The 24,046-nt window shown below is 39.7% G+C and overlaps 1 long non-coding RNA gene across 1 annotated transcript in view; it reads left to right on the top strand.

Annotated features, from left to right (window-relative positions):
• The first annotated feature begins 984 nt into the window (after positions 1-984).
• LOC122682792 overlaps positions 985-24,046 on the top strand; it is a 163,098-nt gene continuing 140,036 nt past the window's right edge. The window contains exon 1 of the long non-coding RNA XR_006337522.1: positions 985-1,167. This is a non-coding gene — a long non-coding RNA (uncharacterized LOC122682792). The remainder of the gene's footprint in view (positions 1,168-24,046) is intronic.

Below are 24,046 nucleotides of genomic sequence, written 5' to 3'. Positions count from 1 at the left end.
TGGGCACTTTGGGCTCTTTCTGGGGGAGGCGCACATTTTTTTTTTTTTCCCCTAGAAAACAATAGAATTGTGGGAGATTACAAAACTTAGTTTTATGCAAACAATTCCTTCCTTTTAAAAGGGAGGCCCCTACAATCAATGGTCCCCATGTCCTCAGAGCCAGCTTTTCGTCTGGGGGAAAACTTTAGCCAAAGAATAAGTTTAATCAGAGAAGTGAGAAAATGCATAAACAAAGTGGTCAATCAGGCCAAAACAATTATATAGTCTGTGGAAATGGCAACCCATCCCAGTATTCTTGCCTGGAAAATCACATGGACGGAGGAGCCTGGCGGGTTACACCCCACGGGGTCGCAAAGAGTCGGACACGACTGAGCGAGTTACATACAAGCAAAGTCAAGAACCTTTCATTCCTCCTCAAGGGCTATAGATAATACTCAGAAAGGTTCTGTGAGCCGACGTGTAGATGCGGAAACCTCCACCACATGGAAGAAGTTAATCACATGAAGACCAAACTGTAGCTATAACATAAGGTGCCACAGTTCCAAGGGTTGGGAATTCAAACAAATGGGAACAAACTAACTTGGAACTGAAGATTAACTATACTTAAAACAATGAAGATGACGCTAGTCAGACCACTGATGACCAATTCCAAGATGACTCTGCTGTTTCTGCGTGGAGCCCTTTTCCTGCCTCTGTCTAAAAGAGCTCTTGCCCACTGGTTGTCAGTGCAGGAAGTCAGGCTTTGGACAGGAGTCTGCCGTCCCTCTTTGGTTGCCTGCCTTCGAAATAAAGCAAACTTTCTTTCCCACCAACCTTGCCTCTTTATTGGCTTTTGAGCTGGGAGCACCTGGATCCACTTTCACGAACAGGTTTTGGCGCCCAGGTGAGGCCGCGCTCTCGCGATAGCTGGCTCCCAGGGTGGGGTTTCCCCCAGCCGAGCTGCCGCCATGATGCCCCGCTGGGAAGGCTGTGAGGAGCTGCGGCTCTCGGCTCTCTGGCCCTGGGACGGGGTTTTGGGGATGTTCCCAGTAGTTGCTGAAACCATTTGTTTCCGGGATCCTCCCTGCTTCTCCCCTGCTCAGCACAGGCTGCCAGTGTACGCTTTTCCTTGTTGGAACGGAAAGATGCTTCTGGCCTAGCTGACGAGCTCCAGGACGACGTCCTCCGGTTTGTACCCGGCTAACTTCTCTTTTGAGCATGAAGTGCTATTTGGGCATTTTTGCCAGTTGGTTCTGATGTGTATCTGCCGTCGAGGCCTGTTTGTGTTGGGAAGTGTTTGTTTGGGACTCCATAGCTTCTGGAGGGTTTGTGACAGTTCTGTCTTTGGGGTGTGTGTGTGTGTGTGTATTCCATTTGAGTGATTGGTATTCTTTTGTAGAGTGGCGAATTCAGGTGCAATTCATTAAGAGGGATCTTAGCTATAAAAATATGACTAAAGAGAAAGATGATTGTTTTTTAAACATTGTGTGGCCACCAATACTATTCTTCAGACTCCAGAGAAAACTGGTTAAGGTAAAACTCTTTTGAAACTCCATGCCGGCTTTAAAAAAATGCACATGAAAGTTGTGAGTTAAGTTTTATTGGGCGCAGAATGATGACTATAACTCTGGAGACAGTATTTCAGATAGCTCTGAGAAACTGCTCCCAAGAGGCAGGGGGGAATGTCAGTATAGATGTGATTTTGGTGAAGGGAGGTACATTCAATCAAGCACATATTTTTTGCAGAGGGTTCCTGCGTGTCACCAAGAGCAGTCATCTCCATGAAGGATTAATGCTTTTCTAGATATGAGGAGATACAAGAATTGGGTTTATGAAATCAGCTCCTGAAATAACTATCTGAAGACCTGTTCTGTCAGTTTTTCCCAGAGCACAGGGTGCCTCATTTCTGCTCTCCACCCTAAGCTCTTTTCAAGGGGTATTTAAAGTCAGCAGCTGCAGCAGTATATGATTTAGTCCTTGTAGGGGTAGATGGCAAGCACCAATTTGTAGTTGACATCCAAAATTAGTTCTTTTTACATACACAGAGAAAGTTTGATGAAATACTGGTTTTAGGATTGTCAGAATTTTGAAAGAACAAAAAAATGCCTAGAAGAAAGCTTGAAATTAACTCTTATAATCTCCTTGCATGTACTCCCCTCACCAAAATCCCAACTATAGTGACCTTTCCCCCTGCTCTTGGGTGCAATTTCTCAGATACCTGAAATACTGTCTTCTGGGCTCTAGTCCTCATTTTCCCTCCAATAAAACTTAAAACTCATGTGCATTTTTCTTGGTCAATCCATGTCTCAGCAAGTGACCCAGTCTTGTTCCTTTTTTATGGGCAAGTAATATTCCATTGTATATATGTACCACCTCTTCTTTATCCATACCTCTTGTCGATGGACATCTATGTTACTTCCTGGTCCTGGCTACTGTAAAAGAACAGTAGCTGCAGTATGTTTCAATGAATATTGGGGTACATGTATCCTTTTGAGTTATGGTTTTCTCAAGGTAGTACCCAGTAGTAGGATTGCTGTGTCATATAGCAGTCCTCTTTTTAGTTTTCTAAGGAACTTTCATACTGTTCTCCATAGTGGTTGTACCAATTTACATTCCCAAAAACAGTGCAAGAGGGTTCCGTTTTCTCCACACCCTCTCCAGATTTTTTGATGATGGCCATTCAGACCAGTGTGAGGTTATACCTCATTGTAGTTTTGATCTGTTCAGTTCGGTTCAGCCCCTAGGTTATGTCTGACTCTTCATAACCCCATGGACAACAGCACACCAGGCGTCCCTGTCCATCACCAACTCCTGGAGTTTACTCAAACTCATGTCCACTGAGTCGGTGATGCCATCCAACCATCTCAACCTTTGTCGTCCCCTTCTCTTCCTGCCCTCAATCTTTCCCAGCATCAGGGTCTTTTCAAATGAGTCAGCTGGTCAAAATATTGGAGCTTCAGCTTCAATATCAGTCCTTCCAATGAACCCTCAGGATTGATCTCCTTTAGGATGGACTGGTTGGATCTCCTTGCAGTCCAAGGGACTCTCAAGAGTCCTCTCCAACACCACAGTTCAAAACTATCAATTCTTTGGCACTCAGCTTTCTTTATAGTCCAACTCTCACATCCATACATGACCACTAGAAAAACCATAGCCTTGACTAGATGGACATTTGTTGACAAAATAATGTCTCTGCTTTTTAATATGCTGTCTAGGTTGGTCATAATTTTCCTTCCAAGGGGCAAGCGTCTTTTAATTTCATGGCTGCAGTCACCATCTGCAGTGATTTTGGAGCCCAAAAAAATAAAGTCAGCCACTGTTTCCCCACCTATTTGCCATGAAGTGATGGGACCAGATGCCATGATCTTAGTTTTCTGAATGTTGAGCTTTAAGCCAACTTTTTCACTCTCCTCTCTCACTTTCATCAAGAGGCTCTTTAGTTCTTCCTCACTTTCTGCCTTAAGAATGGTGTCATCAAAAAAAAAAAAAAAAAAAAAAAAGAATGGTGTCATCTGCATATCTAAGGTTATTGATATTTGTCCCAGCAATCTTGATTCCAGCTTGTGCTTCTAGCCTAGCGTTTCTCATGATGTACTCTGCCTATAAGTTAAATAAGCAGAGTGACAATATACAGCCTTAATGGACTCCTTTTCTTATTTGGAACCAGTCTGTTGTTCCATGTCCAGTTCTAACTGTTGCTTCTTGACCTGCATACAGGTTTCTCAAGAAGAAGGTCAGGTGGTCTGGTATTCCTATCTCTTTCAGAATTTTCCACAGTTTATTGTATCCACCCAGTCAAAGGCTTTGGCATAGTCAGTAAAGCAGAAATAGATGGTTTTCTGGTATTCTCTTGCTTTTTGGATGATCCAGCAGATGTTGGCAATTTGATCTCTGGTTCCTCTGCCTTTTCTAAAACCAGCTTGAACATCTGAAATTTCACGGTTCACCTACTGTTGAAGCCTGGCTTGGAGAATTTTGAGCATTACTTTATGAGTGTGTGCTGCTGCTGCTAAGTCACTTCAGTCGTGTCCGACTCTGTGTGACCCCATAGATGGCAGCCCACCAGGCTCCTCTGTCCCTGGGATTCTCCAGGCAAGAATACTGAAGTGGGCTGCCATTTCCTTCTCCAGTGCATGAAGGTGAAAAGTGAAAGTGAAGTCACTCAGTCATGTCCAACTCTTCACTACCCCATGGACTGTAGCATGTGAGATGAGTGCAATTGTGCAGTAGTTTGAGCATTCTTTGGCATTGCTTTTCTTTGGGGTTGGAATGAAAACTGACATTTTCCTGTGCTGTGGCCACTGCTGAGTTTTCCAAATTTTCTGGCATATTGAGTGCAGCACTTTCACAGCATTACCTTTCAGGATTTGAAATAGCTCAACTGGAATTCCATCACCTCCACTGGTAGCTTCCTAAGGCCCACTTGACTTCACATTCCAGGATGTCTGGCTCTAGGTGGGTGATCACACCATTGTGATTATCTGGGTTGTGAAGACCTTTTTTGTACAGTTCTTCTGTGTATTCTTGCCACCTCTTCTTAATATCTTCTGCTTCTGTTAGGTCCATACCATTTCTATCCTTTATTGAGACCATCTTTGAATGAAATGTTCCCTTGGTATCTCTGATTTTCTTGAAGAGATCTCTAGTCTTTCCCATTCTGTTGTTTTCCTCTATTTCTTTGCACTGATAACTGAGGAAGGCTTTCTTATCTCTCCTGGCTATTCTTTGGAACTCTGCATTCAAATGGGTATATCTTTCCTTTTCTCTTTTGCTTTTCTCTTCTCTTCTTTTCACAGCTATTTGTAAGGCCTCCTCAGACAGCCATTTTGCTGTTTTGCATTTCTTTTTCTTGGGGATGGTCTTTATTCCTATCTCCTGTAAAATGTCATGAACCTCTGCCCATAGTTCATCATGCACTCTGCCTGTCAGATCTAGTCCCTTAAATCTATTTCTCACTTCCACTGTATAATCGTAAAGGAATTTATTTAGGTTATACCTGAACAGTCAATGGTTTCAGCTACTTTCTTCAATTTAAGTCTGAATTTGGCAATAAGGAGTTAATGATCTGACCCACAGTCAGGTCCCGGTCTTGTTTTTGCTGACTATATAGAGCTTCTCCATCTTTGGCTTCAAAGAATATAATCAGTCTGATTTCGGTGTTGACCATCTGTAGAGTCTTCTCTTGTGTTGTTGGAAGAGGGTGTTTGCGATGACCGGTGCATTATCTTGGCAAGACTCTATTAGCCTTTGCCCTGCTTCACTCTGTACTCCAAGGCCAAATTTGCCTGTTACTCCAGATGTTTCTTGACTTCCTACTTTTGCATTCCAGTCCCCTATAATGAAAAGGATATCTTTTTTGAGTGTTAGTTCTAGAAGGTCTTATAGGTCTTCATAGGACCATTCAACCTCACCATCTTCAGCATTACTGGTCAGGGCATAGACTTGGATTATTGTGATATTGAGTGGTTTGCCTTGGAAACGAACAGAGATCATTCTGTCATTTTTGAGATTGCATCCACATACTGCATTTTGGACTCTTTTGTTGACTATGATGGCTACTCCATCTCTTCTAAGGGATTCTTGCCCACAGTAGTGAATATAATGGTCATCTTAGTTACATTCACCTATTCCAGTCCATTTTAGTTCGCTGATTCCTAAAATGTCAGCATTCACTCTTGCCATCTCCTGTTTGACCACTTCCAATTTCCCTTGATTCATGGACCTAACATTTCAGGTTCCTATGCAATATTGCTCTTTACAGCAGCCGACCTTGCTTCTATCACCAGTCACATCCACAACTGGGGTTGTTTTTGCTTTGGCTCCATCTCTTCATTCTTTCTGGAGTTATTTCTCCACTGATCTCCAGTAGCATATTGGGCACCTACAGACCTAGGGAGTTCATCTTTCTGTGTCCTATCTTTTTGCCTTTTCATACTATTCATGGGTTTCTCAAGGCAAGAATCCTGAAGTGGTTTGCCATTCCCTTCTTCAGTGGACCACGTTTTGTCAGAACTCTCCACCAAGACACATCCATCTTGGGTGGCCCTACATGGCATGGCTTGGTTTCATTGAGTTAGACAAGGCTACGGTCCATGTGATTAGACTGGTTAGTTTTCTGTGATTGTGATTTCAGTCTGGCTGCCCTCTGATGCCCTCTCTCAGCACCTACCATCTTACTGGGGTTTCTCTTACCTTGGATGTGGGTTATCTCTTCACGGCTGCTCCAGCAAAGCGCAGCCGCTGCTCCTTACCTTGGATGTGGGGTATCTCCTCACGGCCGCTGCTACTGACCTTGGATGCTACTTGACCTTTGATCTGCATTTCTCTAATAATTAGTGCTGTTGAGCATCTTTTCATGTGCCTCTTGGCCATCTGTATGTCTTCTTTGGAGAAATGTCTATTTAGGTCTTCTACCCAGTTTTTTTATTGGGTTGTTTGTTTTTGTGATATTGGTCTGCATGAGATGTTTGTATATTTATATTTTGGAGATTAATCCCTTGTCAGTTGCTTCATTTGAAAATATTTTCTCCCATTTGGAGGGTTGTCTTTTTGTCTTATTTAATGGTTTTCTTTGCTGTACAAAACTTTTAAGCTTAATTAGGTCCCATTTGTTTATTTTTGTTTTCATTACTCTAGGAGGTGGGTCAAAAAAAAAATTCTGTGATATATGTCAGTGTTCTTCCTGTGTTTTCTTCTGCGAGTTTTATAGTGTTTTTGTCAATAATTATTAAAACTGTTAGTCCACATGTCACTTCTACAGTGCTATGACTGCAATTCATCCTTTCACACCAGCTTCTGATTTGTGCCCTGTGCAGTGGATAGGTTATTATGATTCCTATGTTTTTATTTGTTGTTGTTTTTTTTTTGATCCCTACTTTTTAAAGGAAGAATCTGGGCATACGGTGACTTTCCCAGGTCACAGTGGGTGTCACTGATGAAGGATTGATGGATTGCTGATGTTAATTCTATGTTGATCATTTATCAACTGTATTTCTTAATAAACTGACACTTATTGAATCTCATTATAATTACTGCTATTTTTATGCTATATGCATTGGGAAGAAGAGGCATCGAGATGCCAGGTAGAATCTCTGACCTCAGATACTCCATGGTCTCAACACATAAGGGAGACTTAACTTTTAAAGGAACATTAATTACATATAGCAAAGTCTTGTGAGAATACCCCATAAAAACAAAGATTGGATACGTATAATTGATCATCTTCTTTTCTCTAAGTAGCCCCTACTCTCCCACCTGGGGATGGGCAAAAGTGAACATAGGGAGACAGGCAGTCTAGGCAAGGAAGTGGTGGTAGGTATGGAAGTGCGGCGACCCTGCATCCCAGTTACTCTTCCAGTTGATAACTGGAAGTTGTGAAATTGGAATTTGTAGTGTTACTGTCAGCTGTCCTGGATACACCAGCCGGCTGTATGACTCTAAACTGTCCTCAACTGAGAGTTCAGCCAGAATCTGCAGGCACCCATGATGAATCCCAGCCTTGTACTAGGACTCCTATTCTAACTCTGCCCGCACCTAACAAATTCTTTTTTTTTTCCTACCTAAAGCAAAATCATTTTGTAGTCCCAATAAGGTAAATGAGAGATGAAAGAAAATGAGATTAAAATGCAAACAAATGCTGTTAGATGGTTGAATGCCCTTTATTAACATGGTTTTAAGATTGTTTTCCAGTTAATTAATTTTTGAGTTAAAATAATTCAAAATATACTATCCTTGAATTATTCATCTTGAGATTTGATTTCAAGCAGTTTCTTATATCTGTGTACGAGAGGCAGATGCTTCTCAGAGATGGTGAAACATGATTGCTTCTTCTCTCCTGGGATTTGGATCTATCAATAGATGACCGGAAACCAGAGTAGATCACATCAGTGAGACACATTTGGGGCCAGTTCTTCTATTTTATTCACTTTAAAGTTAGCATTGTTAGCCTGTTTTTCTTTTAACATGCTGAACCTGTGTTACTTAATACTCTTTCTTTCTACTCTATAGTAATTATTGTTTATAAGCAGGTCATACACAAAAATCTTTTGAGGGTTCAGAAAAGGAAAAAAAATTGAGAGGTAAACCAGGGTAAAAAATATGGAAAACAGTGGGCTTTTGCCTAGTTGAAGATCAAATGTCTTTCCAAAAGCACTCAAATCTAAAATATTAAAAAAACATTGTGTATGCAGAAAACAAAAACATAAGCAAAGACGAGAAAATGTCTGTTAATTTAGTAGCCAGTTTGCAACCCTTGCACTATCTGGTTCCCAGATGTCACCAAATGCCCTTAGATATGCACCAATTATGTGTTATTTGTAGTGGAATAGCCAGAAATTAGTCTTGAACCTGACAAGAATAAATGTTAAATAAATATCCAAGAAACAAGTGAGTGAATAATAAATGAATGGTTAAACTTTTAGAGCAGAAAAAGTGTTTGAGGGACCCTAGAGGAAAGTAAAATAAATTTTACTATGCTATTATTATTGTAAAAACTGAAAAATTTAATATATTTGTCTTAGTTCTTATAATTTTTATGTGAATGTGCATAAGCATTTCCATTTATTGGAAATGACTGAGAAAACATTCTCACAGATGAGAAGTGATACACCCAAGTTCATAACATTATCAATGAATGAAACAGATTTCTTTTGGGGGTCCAAAGACTTCCTGTGCTTATTTAATGATATCCATAGTTTTTCTTAACTAAGCTAAAATGCCAAATACAGCCTGAAAGTTTAAAAAAAAAAGAAAATTTTTAATCTTTTGACTGCCAATATTTTATTTCATGACCAGAGTGTTAATGGCACCACAGACTAAAGAGAAGCCTTATTCTCCTGGGTATTGGGCTGTGTCAGAAGGCTTAGCCCTGGGATGATGATAATATTGCAAAAGTCAAGGCGTGGGCACAGCATCCTTTATTAAATGCAGAATGCATTTTGGAATATGCCTCATTGCTCTGTGACACATATCCTATCACTAGTGCCATATTTCCCATCTCTTTTTCTTTCAGTTCTTAGACATGTCTTGGCAAATTATCAGTGTTTAAAAGGAGTATTTGAAAACCAAAGGGGGTGATTCAAGTACAATGATGAAGATTTAAGGAATCTGAAATGGCAACCACAAAGAACATTCTTCTAATAGTTTTTGAAGCTCTGTGGTTTTTTTAACAAAATGTCCTTCTTGTAGCCTTTGAGATGCTTAAAGACGTATTAATATCAAAGAGGCTTCCTTGATTTGATAGGGACTTATGCAGGGTGCATTTTTAGAATGGCAATGATGAACTTTTTCATTGATTCAAAGGAAAAGAGATATTTCCATGTCACATGGGAAGCTGGGAAGAGTAATTAGATCAGATGGCAACCTCCCTGTCTGCCTCCTCCAGAAACCCGGCTAGATGGGCAGAAAGTCATGAGAGAGACTCCAGAAAGTACCTGTCATACCTTTCCTTCCCACCTATTATCATTAAGTAGGACACATTTTACCAATTCAGACTACGAACATTATTTTCCACAAACTTCAGATTAGTGTTTTTATCTTTTTCCCATATAGTTCTCTGCAAATGGTGGTAAACTCTAAAGACACACTTGTTCATCACTCTTCATTCAGTGGTCCTGGATTGACCAGGGAGGTGGCCTAAATCCCTCCACTGCAGCACAAGTGAGATTCTTCTCCCCTGATTGTTTTATGAAAACAGAGACTAGCTGGCCCACCAGGCACCTCTAACCCAGCACCCCTGGGTCCTTGCACCTCTCTGGTCCCCAAGTCTCTCTGACCAGGCCCCACACCTCTCTGAGCCAGCATCCTCCCTGGTCCCCGCACCTCTCTAACCTTGTTGTTTAGTTGGTAAGTTGTGTCTGACTCTTTGGGACCCCATGGACAATAGCCTACAAGACTCCTCTGTCCATGGGATTTTCCAGGCAAGAATACTGGAGTGGGTTGCCATTCCCTTCTCTAGGGGATCTTTCTGACCCAGGGATCGAACCTTCATCTCTTGCATTGGCAGACGGATTCTTTACCAATGAGCCACCAGAGAAGCCCGTCTCTAACCTAGCACTCCATTTAAGTAAATGAAATGTTACCTTTCAAGTCTGGTTTTCTTCAGTGTGTTAGTCCTAGATAAGTTAACTAGTTTACCCTTTTGGTTCTAATATCCCAGGAATTCTGTTTAGCTACTCTTTGAAAGGTCTTTCTGTTCTCCCATGCCTTTTCAGATAAAGGAATCCCACTTACTTTGATCTTCCTTTCCACATTCTGCTTTCTAGTACCTTCGTGGTCACCATCGCCTCCCCCCTGAACCTGCTCTCGAATTTCTGTTCTGAATATATAACTGATTGCTAAAATTTGATGTTGATCTCTCTTGTTCATCATTCAATGCCAATAAATTTAAATGTTACCTTCCTGAGGAGATAATTAAGTAATAATTTAATTACCACTCTCGTCCTCCAACCAGAAGATATTTCAACTCTGAGAAACTGGGAGGAATATGCATGTAATCACCATTGTTTAAAAATGTACTGAATAACAAAACTAGCCCCATGTTCACAGAGGTTCAGAATTTTCAGGGCATTTGCAAAATCACCTCCAGAGAAAACTCCTTGAAACAACTGGCTTTATAGCATGTTTCTCTTCTGCTGTATGGGTGGTGGCTGTTCCTCCCGCATCATAATTTGATTGTGACAGTTAAGTGACATGCTTTACAGGTTTGGTTTGTGGAAATAAATGAATAGGTGCAAGCAAAGAAGAAAAAAAATAAGAAACATGAAAAGATCCTAAAATATTGTATTTGTGGAAGTGGTTTTGGTGTTGGGTCAAGTAATCACATGATGTGAAATAACCCAGATGTCTGCAGATCAATCAGTAGGATGGAGAACTCATATCAAAACTCATGCTTATAAAATTTCTGAACTTTCTAACTGAGATGAAAATACAATAGGAATATGGAGGTTCAAGGGTGAACCTTGTACATACAATGTACGTATGAACCTTGTACATATAATATATATATATATGTATAGCTGATTCATCTCATTGTACAGCAGAAACACATTTGTAAAGCAATTATACTGCAATTAAAAAGAAATAAGATAAAGTGATCTAAGAACAAAGATTTCTGGAAAGTATTTATATTTATTTTAAAACAACTTGGTTAAAAGATCTTTAAGTTACTATACAGCTTGCTGACTCAATGTTTACTATGCTAAGGAGTCAGAGACTTTTTTTTCATGACCTCTTGTTTTTTTTCCCTTAGAAAGGGAGAGCATCTCTTCGTGGTTGAGCTTCAGTGAATCAGAATATTGGTCAAGTATTTATTGCATGCTCATGATTTGACCCATGCTGGTCCACTGTTTAGACCTTACTTCTGACTGTGGCTCTATTCCTTTCTCCTGTGTATAGAGTGGTTTCTGCTGCTTTTCAGCAAGCTAAACACACTTTTCCCATGGGGAAAAAATACAATAGGAAGGTATACCCCTTAATTAATTTCATTTTCTTCTTTCTGTGAACTCTGGTTTAACAAGATTGAAGACATTAAAAATGAAGAAATTAAAGACAAAATGAACAGTAACCTTTCAGAGTTGTCAGGGGCTTCAACTATGGAATTTCCATGACCTGTCCCCATTAGAATATAAATTTGTGACAAATTTGGAACACTATCAATCTAAAATGGGTACTTTAGTTTCTTTGTGCCAAGTCCATTCCTCTTCTCTGAAACCCTTATCTGTGACTACAGAGGAAAATAATAAACAAAACCATCCAAGTAATAGTAATCTGATCATATTTCAGTCTCCAAAATTCTGCATGCCTATCTGCACATGGAGCCCAACCAACTTTGGGGAAAGTAAATCATGTCCGATGGTCAAGTGAAATTTTTTATTTACCTACTAATCTCAGACAGAGAAGGAACAATCATTGCCCAGATGTCCTTGTGCAGACAAATATTTGTACACCATTTCATTATGTTAATAATGATACAGATTTTTATTTCATGTAGCTGTGGGCAAGCCAACATTGTTACATCACATTCTAAGCTGTCTTTTCCAGTTAGTTAAAAAAGAGAGAAAATAAATTAAAATATCAATCAGCCACTTAAGGGATGTTGGGAGGTGCCTCCTATGTTCCATGCACTGTGTTAGAATCTGGAAAGGAGCCATCAAAGTTAGAAAGGAAATTCAATGGAGAAGAATGGCAGTTATTTTTCATAAATGGTACTGAAATAATTGGATGTCTATATATAAAAAAACCAACCAAAAAACCTTTGATAACTTTAAAAAAATCGTATTGGACGATAGTTGATTTACAATGTTGTGTCAGCTTCAGGTATATAGCACAGTGAATTTATTATACATATGTCCATTCTTTTTAGATTCTTCTCTCTTTCCTTCCTCTTTTGTTCTCTTCTCCTGTGGTTTGACAGCTGTCTTTAATGTTGTGTTTGGATTGCTTTTTCTTTTTTGTGTTTATATCTATATGGAAAAGAATGGCAACTGATAGGACTTACACTGCTGTTGCTGCTCAGTCAGTAAGTTGTGTCCAATTCTTTTGTAACCCCTGGGACTGCAGCCTGTCTGGCTCCTCTGTCCATGGGATTTCTCAGGCAAGAACACTGGAGTGGGTTGCCATTTCCTACTCGAGGGATCTTCGCGACCCAGGGATTGAAACTGTCTCCTGCATTGAAGGCGAATTCTTTAACACTGAGCCACCACGGAAACCCAGGATATACATAGGTAGTTTTATTTCTGGATTCTTATACAGTTTCATTAATTTGTTTGTCCATGTGGACACTAATATGTATTGTATATAGTACATTGTATTGTATATTGTACATATATACAATACTATATATACACACATGCATATGTACAATAGTATATATACAATACTATATATATATATATATATATATATATATATATATATGTTGGAGAGTCAAGTAATAGGAGTTCACATTTATTTTTCAAGGAAATTGTTATTAATGCATTTTGCTGTTCTTGACTGTCTACATTTTCATATGATTTTTAAATCCACTCTTCTACAAAAAATGCTTATTTTGACTATGAATGTGTTGAATATACAGGTCAATTTGGAGGATTTGGATCTGAATGTCTTGTGATCTGTCTGCACAGTGAATAGCCCATATGGCTGACCTTAGCCTCCAGTGTCTGAACCAATACCACAGAACAAAAAGCCTCTGTTCTGAGCAGATTGTCCAGCATGATCCAAGGCCACCAGGTAGTAAACTGTTATCAGACAGAACATTCCATGAGTTGAGGGGTTAACTCCAAGGAGTCAAGGCTATAGGCTAGACCTCTCTTTGGCTCGGGGAAATTCTGTCCTACAGTTATATATATTACAGTTTTCACATTGCTTAATTTGATTTACTAAATTGTTGACAATTTTTGTGTAATACTTGTGTAACAAGTATTACTTGTGTATATTTTTCTTTTCCTGTAATATCTTTGTCTAGTTTGGATATCAAAGTGATATTGCTGTTCTCAATAAAATGAGTTGGGAAGGATACTCAATTCCCCAATTTTCTGGGAGGAATTTGTGCACAATTAATATTGTTTCTTCCTTAAATATTTGAACGAATTCTCCAGAGAAGCCATCTGGGCTGGAAGTTTTCTTTGTGGGACGTTTTTTAAGCTACAAGTTCAATTCTTTTTAGGTATAGTACATTCCTGTTAGCTGTTTGTTTTTCTTAAGTGTGCTTGGTAGTTTGTACCTTCTATGGAATTCATTCATTTCATCTAAGATGCTGAGGGTGTTGGCATAATGTTGCTTACAATATTTCTTTAGTATCCTTTTTAATACTTGTAGAATCTCTCTAGTAGTTTTACCTCTCTTATTCCTGATGCTTAAGAGCTGCATTTGCTGTCTTATTTCCTATTCAATTTGGCTCGATTTTTTTTTATCAGTGTTATCGATGCTTTCACAGAAACTGCTGTTGGTTTCATTGATTTTCTCTACTATTTTTCTGTTTTCTATTTCAGTTATTTCTATTTCTTTATTATTTTATTTCTTTTCCTTACTCTGAATGTAATTTTATTTTCTTATTTCATTCTTTTAAGAAAGAAAATAGATAATTGATTTGAGGCTTTCTTATTATCAAATATAGGAATTGGGTGCTATCAGTTTTTATAACAGCCTTCATTACAGACCACATATTTTGAAATGCCTTGTTTTATTTGCATTCAATTAATTGATCTTCTTATTTCTTTTTTACTTCCTATTTGATCTGTGGGTTATATAGTACTTTGTTATTATTTTTTCAAAAATTTGAAGATTTTTCAGAGTTCTATTATTAATTTCTAATTTAGTTCTATTACAGTAAAGGGTATACTTCGTATGATTCAGTTCAGTTCAGTCGCTCAGTCATGTCCGACTCTTTGTGACCCATGAACAGCAGCATGCCAGGCCTCCCTGTCCATCACCAACACTCGGAGTCCACCCAAACCCATGTCCATTGAGTCCGTGATGCCATCCAGCCTTGTCATCCTCTGTCATTCCCTTCTTCTCCTGCCCTCAATCTTTCCCAGCCTCAGGGTCTTTTCAAATGTGTCAGTTCTTCACATCAGGTGGCCAAAGTATTGGACTTTCAGCTTCAGCTTCCAGTGAACACTGAAGACTGATCTCCTTTAGGATGGACTGGTTGGATCTTCTTGCAGTCCAAGGGACTCTCAAGAATTTTCTCCAACACCACAGTTCAAAAGCATCAATTCTTCGGTGCTCAGCTTTCTTTATAGTCCAACTCTCACATCCATACATGACCACTGGAAAAACCATACCCTTGACTTGCATGATTAGAATATTTTCTATTTATTTGAGACTGTTTTTAATGATCCAGAATAGTCTGTCATGGTAAAGAGTGGCTATGCACTTGCAGAAAATGTCTATACTATGGTTTGGGGGTGGCATGATCTATAATATCAAATAGGTCATAATGGTTAATAATTTTATTAACATCTGTACTAGTCAAACAAAGGTCTGTATAGTCAAAGCTATGGTTTTTCCAGTAGTCATGTATGGATGTGAGAGATGGACCATAAAGAAAGCTGAGCACCGAAAAATTGATGTTTTTGAACTGTGTTCTGGAGAAGACTCTTGAGAGTCCCTTGAACTGCAAGGAGATCCAACCAGTCAGTCCTAAAGGAAATCAATCCTGAATATTCATTGGAAGGACTGATGCTGAAGCTCCAGTACTTTGGCTACCTGATGTGAAGAGACAACTCATTACAAAAGACCCTGATGCTGGGAAAGATTGAAGGCAGGAGGAGAAGGAGATGACAAGGGATGTGATGGTTGGATGACATCACCGACTCGATGGACAGGAGCTTGAGCAAGCTGCGGGAGATGGTGAAGGACAGGGAAGTCTAGTGTGCTCAGTCTAGCATGGGGCCTCAAGAAGCTGGATATGACTGAGTGACTTGAGTAACAAATACTAGTCAAAAAAGTGTTTTTGAAATTGCCAACTACAGTTGTGGATTTACCTATTTATGTGCAGTTTTATCAATTTCTGTTTCCTGTGTACAGAAATAGCTCTGATGTTAATTGCATAAGTATCTAAATTTTGTATATTTTATTGATGAATTAATACCTTTATCATTATGAAATGAGTTATCCTTAAAATGGGCTTCCCTGGTGACTCAGATGGCAAAGAATCCACCTGCAATTCAGGAGACCTGGCTTCTCTCCCTGGGTTGGGAAGAGCCCCTGCAGAAGGAAGCAGTCACCCACTTCAGTATTCTTGCCTGGAGAATTCCATGGACAGAGGAGCCTGGCAGGGCAAACGGGTCGCAAAGAGTCAGACGTGACTGAGCGAGTTTCACATACATGCGTACGTACATACGTACATCCTTATAAGATCTTTTGCTCTTAAGTCTTTATTGGTATTAATATAGAAGCTACTCCTGGTTTCTTTTAAAAGTGTGGTTTATCTTTTTTCCATCATTTTATTGGATAACTGCTGTGTCTTTTTATTTAACGTGAGGTTAGTATGGCAGCCTAGAGTTGTGTTGCTTTATATCCAATCTGACAGTTTTCACCTTTACTTGAGATACTTAGATCATTCGTATTCAATGTTATTATTGATATGAATGCATTAAAATATATCAACTTGTTACTCATTTTCTTTTGGTCTGACCTATTCTTTGTTAATTTTTTTAAAATATTTTTTTGATCTGGACCATTATTGAAGTGTTTATTGAATTTGTTGCAGTATTGCTTCTGTTTTATGTTTTGGTTTTTTGTCCACAAGGCATGTGAAATCTTAACTTCCTGACCAGGGATCAAACCTGTACCTACCTCATTGGAAGGCAAGTCCTAACCATTGAACTGCCAGGGAAATCAGTCTTTGTTATTTTTTTTTAAATGTTGTGATTTTTTTGGGATAAGTGATGTTTTTGTTTCATCTCTGGCTTATTGATGTCAGCTTCTGTTATTATACTTTGCTTCAGAGTTTATAGTATCCATCCTTAACTTATCAGGATCCATCTTTATGTAATATTACAATACTTCTTCTTTTTTTTTTTTTTATCAATACAAGAACCTTTTATACCTATTTCTTCTCTCCTGGATTTTGTGCTGTTGTTGTCAGACATTTTACTTCTACAAATAATATAAACCCTACAATAGATTATCATTTTGCTTTGAACAGTTGATTATCTTTTACAGAGAATTAAATAACAACAAAAATAATTTGTATTTACCCACATAGTTAACATTTATGGTGCTGTGTATTCTTTTCTACAGATCTTGATTTCATTTTTCTTCTGCTTGAAGGACTTCCTTAACATTTTTTACAGTTTAGGTCTGAGAGAAACAAAGTTTTTCAGCTTTGATGTATTTGAAAAAGTTCTTATTTCACTTTTGTTTTTGAAATGTATTTTTGGTGGGTAAAGATTTCAAAGTTGACATTTTTTCCTTTCAATACTTTAAAAATGTTACTAAAACAAAGTGTCTTCTATCTTGCATTGTCTTCAACAAGAAATTTTCTGTCATCTTTATCTTTTATTTTTTTCCTCTGTATATGGTGTTTCTTTATTCTACATCAACTTTCAAGAGTTTTCTCTCTAGCACTGGTTGTAAGCAAATAAATCATGATATGCCTTGCTGAAGTTTTGTTCGGTTTTCTTGTCCTTCCAGATCATTGAGCTTCTTGGGTCTGTGGATTTGTAATTTTTATCAAATTTAGAAAGGTTTCAACCTCTGTGTCTTCAACTGTTTTTTCTGTCCTCCCTCCCATTGTGAATACCAATTACATGTATGATAAACCACGAAGGTTTTCCTACAGCTCACGAATACTCTGTTCATTCTTTTCTTTTCCAGTATTTTTCCTTAGAGTTTCATTGTGGATAGTTTCTAATTCTAGATTCTTTTGTTCACTAATATTTTCTAATCTGCCATTAATGTATTTTCATCCATTGAAGTTTGATTTAGGTCTTTTAAAAATATGTGTTATTATATCTCTACTTAACATGTTAAATCTTCCCTCTAGTTCTTGAACATATGGAATATAGTTATAATGATTACTTTAATGTTCTTGTTGATTAACTATCATCTGTCTCATTTTTAATTGATTTATTTTTCTGATTATGGTTATAGTATTCTGTTTCTTTATATATGTGGCATGTTTATACTGGACACAGACACTGTGGATTTTACCTTTTTAGATGTTGGATATTTTTGTACTCCTATAAATACTCTAGAACTTGTTCTTGGATGTAGTTGAGTTACTTAAAAACAGTTTGATCAATTTAGGTCTTGCATTCAAGTTTCAGTAGGTGAAATAAGAGTTAAAACTCTTTTCAGTATTTTACCCAGTATCTCATGAATTATGAATTCTGTACCTAGGTTGAGGGTAACTGGCAGGGAATTTAGAAGTTTGGGAATTTCAACAAAGCCACCACCACACAGTCAGTTGCCTATGGCACCAGAGGTAATTTCTTGTAAGATGATCTGAGAGCCACAAACAAAACCCTGTGTTGGCCATAGGACAATGCCCACTTATCTATAGAAGCCATGCATAATGGAGAGTAAGGGCTTCTCATACCCTTCTGCTTTTTTGGCTGCAAGGCATGTGGGATCTGAGCTCCCCAACCAGGGATCCAACCCAAGTCTCATGCGTTGGATGGTGAACTTAACCACTGGTCCACCAGGGAAGTCCCTGTAGTTTATGCCTACACACGGCAGGGGACCACCCAGAAAAACAGAGCTAGTTCTGAGTGTCAGCAGACAGTGTCACCTTGAAGTCAACAGGTGTTTGTTTTGTTTTAATTGAAATATAGTTGATTTACCATGGTGTGTTCATTTCTTCTGTACAACAAAGTGACTCAGTTACACACATAGATACTCCCACTCCATCCCTCTCCCAAGCCCTCTCCACTGGGCAACCACAGGAAAGGCCGCAGTGTTAATTCCCAACTGCAGTGGACGCTCATCGAGGAAGATCAGGAGCTCAAATTTATCCATATGCACATCAGCCCAGCAGCTTATCTATCCATTAACTCATCCACTCCTACGTCCTTCCAACCAGTGTTTATTTACTGTACCACAAATATGGCATGTCATATCCTGGGATACAGTACACAGGTTACAAATGCCTAGGGCGGTACACGTCACAATCAAGATGGTGATGCGGATGATATCATCTGTTTTATCCAGATACCAGCGCACTGGGAAGAGCTAAAATTACACATATTACATGCAATATGTCTCACCACTGATTTTGGTGTACCAGAGAATCACCACATTGCAGTGGAGATCAGCCAGTGTAGAGCACACACGATTCTTCTCTGCTCTCTAACTCTTTGCATACTTAGGATGCAAAGGAGACAGACCTTGGGTGAAATCACAACAGATGCCATCTGTGTCTAATCTTTGCATCTCTGGTGCTTAGCGCAGTGAAAGATGCATGATTAACCTTCAGTGAACATTTGTGGAACTGTACCTGAGAAGAATTTGAACTGCTAAAAAGATCTGTCAGGATCTTTCTATGAGGAAACTCATGGTGTGTGTTTGAAAGACAAATATGCTGCTGGGCTTTTGTCTTTAATATCACTCCATGTAAGTAATAAGGAAACACAGTACAAGGACACAGAGGAGCACTCTGCCTCAACCACTTTAGAGAAGGCTCCTCCCTGACAGTGATTGTAGAAGGTGGACCCTGAAGGATGAATGAGAGTTTGCGCAGTGATGGTAGCAAAGGACGACAGACTGGGGGACTAGACCGTCCATACAGGCAGACATGCTGTAGTCAGACAAGTGTGTGGAAACAGGGAGCTGAATTTGTAGGGAAAATTGGAAGTGTTGAGCAGGGAAGTAAGGTTGAACAGGAAGTCTGAGCCAAATTGGGAATCCTATATGCGGCACTAAGAAGCTTGAATTTTATCCTTGCCCAGTGGCTTCAAGCAAGGACAGGACAAGATTGTTTGCATTTCAGAAGGATCAGGTGGTGGCAGCATGGAAAATGGAATTGAAAAGAAGGGGTTAGTTTGGAGAGAGTTGCAGGGCAGTAGGTCAAACATGCCACAAAGGGGTGCGAATGGAGGGGCCGGGCGGACTCATGTATTTCGGAAGTGATGCAGATGATAAAGGTTGAAAGGAGGGGAAGATAATGGACAACCCTCAGCCTTCTGATTTGGGCAGTGGACTGAATTTGGGGAATTAGCTTGAGGATCCACACACATCTCCAGTATATCAAGTCCTTAAGGCCTATTTGCAGGCCCTAAGGCAGCATTCATCTGATTTGATGTGATCTGCTTTCCTCTCCTCCCTAAAGCTTCCCTCCTTATCACACGCTTCCCTCAAAACTGACCAGGAAGCAAGACCTTACCTCCTAAGGTCTCTTCCCCACTGGTGCTCTCAGGAAGGGAGCCTAAGTATTATTTCTCTTTAAGGAAAGTCCTGTTAGTGTTAGTCACTTGGTTGTGTCCGACTCTTTGCAACCCCACGGACTGTAGCCTGCCTGGCTCCCCTGTCCATGGAGTTCTCTAGCTAACAGCATTGGAGTGGGTAGCCATTCCCTTCTCCAGGGGATCCTCCCAACCCTGGGATCAAACCTGGGATTTCTGTATTATAGGCAGGCTCTTTACCATCTGAACCACCAGGGAAGCCCAAATTAATTAATTGCTAATTATTTATTGAATTAAAAAAAGGTAAGTTTCTTTACATTTGGAAGACTGCACAGTTCTAAAAACTATGGATCCTGGTGGATATTTCCTGAATTGTGTCCCAAACGGTGCTTATGAGACCTTATAGGTCTTTGATCACCAAGGGTGGCATTCACTAACATTCTTCTCTGAGGCACCCTGTCTGTGCTTTGATGGCCCATTTTCTCAGTTGAGTTTCCATTCCTTTTGGATGAGTCTGGAGATGCAGTTGCCATAGGAGTGGTGCTGTTCACTGGACTTGGTTGTCTCCAGTGAGCCATTAGCATCATAGGGAATCACAACCCGGAAGTCACGTGTGTTTCAAGGGAGTTACAGCCCCTTATCGGGTACCATAAACTCAGTGGGGGAAAAAAATGAATGGATTGCTGGGGTGAAGGCGGAGAAGGAAAGAAGTTGTCCTTTGGCAAGTTTTCATTCTTTAAGCATCATAACACATAGTGAATGCTTTTGACTGGCAGTTATAAATAGGCTATTGTTGAGATGCTTCCTGAATGTTGTGAATTTAACTAAGTATTATTGTGAGATGCCTCTGGTTCCCAATAGAATACTATTAAAAATAGAGACTATAAAGATTTCTGAAAATGAATTTTCTTTTTTTAAAGGTAAGGTCAGTTCAGTTCAGTCGCTCAGTCGTATCTGACTCTTTGTGACCTCATGGACTGCAGCATGCCAGGCCTCCCTCTCCTTCACCAGCTCCTGGGATTTTACTCAAACTCATGTCCGTTGAGTCGGTGATGCCATCCAACATCTCATCCTCTGTCATCCCCTTCTGTTCCAGCCTTCAATCTTTCCCAGCATCAGGGTCTTTTCAAATGAGTCAGCTCTTTGCATCAGGTGGCCAAAGTATTGGAGTTACAGCTTCAACATCAGTCCTTCCAATGAATATTCAGGACTGATTTCCTTTAGGATGGACTGGTTGGATCTCCTTGAAGCCCAAGGGACTCTCAAGAGTCTTCTCCAACACCACAGTTCAAAAGCATCAATTCTTCAGCACTCAGCTTTCTTTATAGTCCAACTCTCACATCCATACATGACCACTAGAAAAACCATAGCCTTGACTAGACGGACCTTTGTTGGCAAAGTAATGTTTCTGCTTTTTAATATGCTCTCTAGGTTGGTCATAACTTTCCTTCCAAGGAGCAAGCGTCTTTTAATTTCATGGCTGCAGTCACCATCTGCAGTGATTTTGGAGCCCCAAAAAATAAAGTCAGCCACTGTTTCCACTGTTTTCTCACCTATTTGCATGAAGTGATGGGACCAGATGCCATGATCTTAGTTTTCTGAATGTTGAGCTTTAAGCCAACTTTTTCACTCTCCTCTCTCACTTTCGTCAAGAGGCTCTTTAGTTCTTCGCTCTATGCCGTAAGTATGGTGTCATCTGCATATCTGAGGTTATTGATATTTCTCCCAACAATTTTGATCCCAGTTTGTGCTTCATCCAACCCAGTGTTTCTCGTGATGTACTCTGCATATAAATTAAATAAGCAGGGTCACAATATACAGCCTTGATGTACTTCTTTCCCTATTTGGAACCAGTCTGTTGTTCCATGTCCAGTTCTAACTGTTGCTTCCTGACCTGCATGCAGATTTCTTGGGAGGCAGGTCAGGTGGTCTGGTATTCCCATCTCTTGAAGGATTTTCCACAGTTTATTGTGATCCGCACAGTCAAAGGCTTTGGCATAGTCAATAAAGCAGGAGTAGATGTTTTTCTGGAACTCTCTTGCTTCTTAAATGATGTAACAGATGTAGGCAATTTGATCTCTGGTTCCTCTACCTTTTCTAAAACCAACTTGAACATCTGGAAGTTCACGGTTCATGTATTGTTGAAGCCTGGCTTGGAGGATTTTGAGCATTACTTTACTAGTGTGTGAGATGAGTGCAAATGTGTGGTAGTTTGAGCATTCTTTGGCATTGCCTGTCTTTGGGATTGGAATGAAAACTGACCTTTTCCAGTCCTGTGGCCACTGCTGAGTTTTCCAAATTTGCTGGTATATTGAGTGCAGCACTTTCACAGCATCATCTTTCAAGATTTGAAATAGCTCAACTGGAATTCCATCACCTCCACTAGCTTGGTTCGTAGTGATGCTTCCTAAGGTGCACTTGACTTTGCATTCCAGGATGTCTGATTCTAGGTGAGTGATTACACCATTGTGATTATCTGGGTCATGAAGATCTTTTTTTGTGCAGGTCTTCTGTGTATTCTTGCCACCTCTTCTTAATATCTTCTGCTTCTCTCAGGTCCATACCATTTCTGTCCTTTATTGAGACCATCTTTGCATGAAATGTTTCCTTGGTATCTCTGATTTTCTTGAAGAGATCTCTAGTCTTTCCCATTGTATGTTTTCCTCTATTTCTTTGCACTGATCACTGAGGAAGGCTTTCTTATCTCTCCTTGCTATTCTCTGGAACTCTGCTTTCAAGTGGGTATATCCTTTCTTTTCTCCTTTGCTTTTCGCCACTTGTCTTTTCACACTATTTGTAAGGCCTTCTCAGACAGCCATTTTGCTTCTGTGCATTTCTTTTCCATGGGGATGGTCTTGATCTCTGTCTCCTGTACAATGTCACGAACCTCCGTCAATAGTTCATCAGGCACTCTGTCTGTCAGATCTAATCCCTTGAATCTATTTGTCACTTTCTCTGTATAATTATAAGGGATTTGATTTAGGTCATACCTAAATGGTCTAGTGGTTTCCCCTATTTTCTTCAATTTAAGTCTGAATTTGGCAATAAGGAGTTCGTGATCTGAGCCACACTCAGCTCCCGGTCTTGTTTTTGCTGACTGTATAGAGCTTCTCCATCTCTGGCTGCAAAGAATATAATCAATCTGATTTTGGTATTGACCATCTGGTGATGTCCATGTGTAGAGTCTTCTCTTGTGTTGTTGTAAAAGGTAATTTTGCCTTTACCTTTAAAGGTAGTATTGAAACTTTTCCATTTTTCAAGTTGATCAAAAATAATAATTTGTCCACAATGTATGTATGTTTATGTATAAGTGACATAAATGACAGCAATGATGAGACTGGAGGAAGAAATTGGGATTCTTTTGTTATTACAAAGTAGTAACATAGTGTTAAATGAAGTAACATAGTATTAATTGAAAGTGAACTTGGGTTATGAAAATGAGATTTCTTAAAGTCATGAAGAAAGAACTAAACATCTGAAGAAGTGTGTTCTGGTCCTGGTACCCACACTGCTGAGCTCTGAAACTCTGAAATATATAATGTCCTAGAACCTTGGTTTTCTCATATCCATAATGAATAGATGATGCTATTATTTAAAGGCTTATCCAGTTCTGAAACCTTATCATTCCATGTCTTCATTTTTCTCCTTAGTGCTTCATCAAAAATAGTGAGTGAAAATCAGTGGTTACCACATGGCCATCTAGAATTAACACGCACCACTCATTTTCCAAGGACACGCGTCTTCTTTGAAACTAAGAGTTTAGCTAGTGTTTGACCTTCACTTAACCTGCCCCCTTGTTTTGTGCAGTATTTTGTAGATCAACTCTTGTTTCTCTGGGGCTTCCCTGCTGGCTCAGATGGTAAAGAATCCACCTGCAGTGCAGGAGATGCAGGTTCGATATTCCTGCGTCAGGAATATCCCCTAGAGAAGGGAATAGCTGCCCGCTCCAGTATTCTTGCCTGGACAATTCCACGGACAGAGGAGCCTGGTGGGCTACAGAGGAGCCCGTGGGGTCGCAGAGAGTCGGACACTAGTGAGCACCTCTCCCTTCTGGTTCTCAGCTCAGTGTAGGACGCCGTAGTGATTCACAGAGCAGCCAACAGGTGGCGCTGCAGGCCTGTGCAATTCACCGGTGCAGTCACTTCTGCTCTTTATACGGTACCAGGATATCTATACCTCTCTATTTTTTCAACTTGAAATAAAAGGGCCTAGTGAAATAG

Source organism: Cervus elaphus, chromosome 24 (genome assembly GCF_910594005.1).
Source record: "Cervus elaphus chromosome 24, mCerEla1.1, whole genome shotgun sequence".
NCBI lineage: Eukaryota > Metazoa > Chordata > Mammalia > Artiodactyla > Cervidae > Cervus > Cervus elaphus.
Note: the sequence above shows the minus strand (reverse complement) of the source record. Positions and strands in the feature narration are given on the sequence as shown.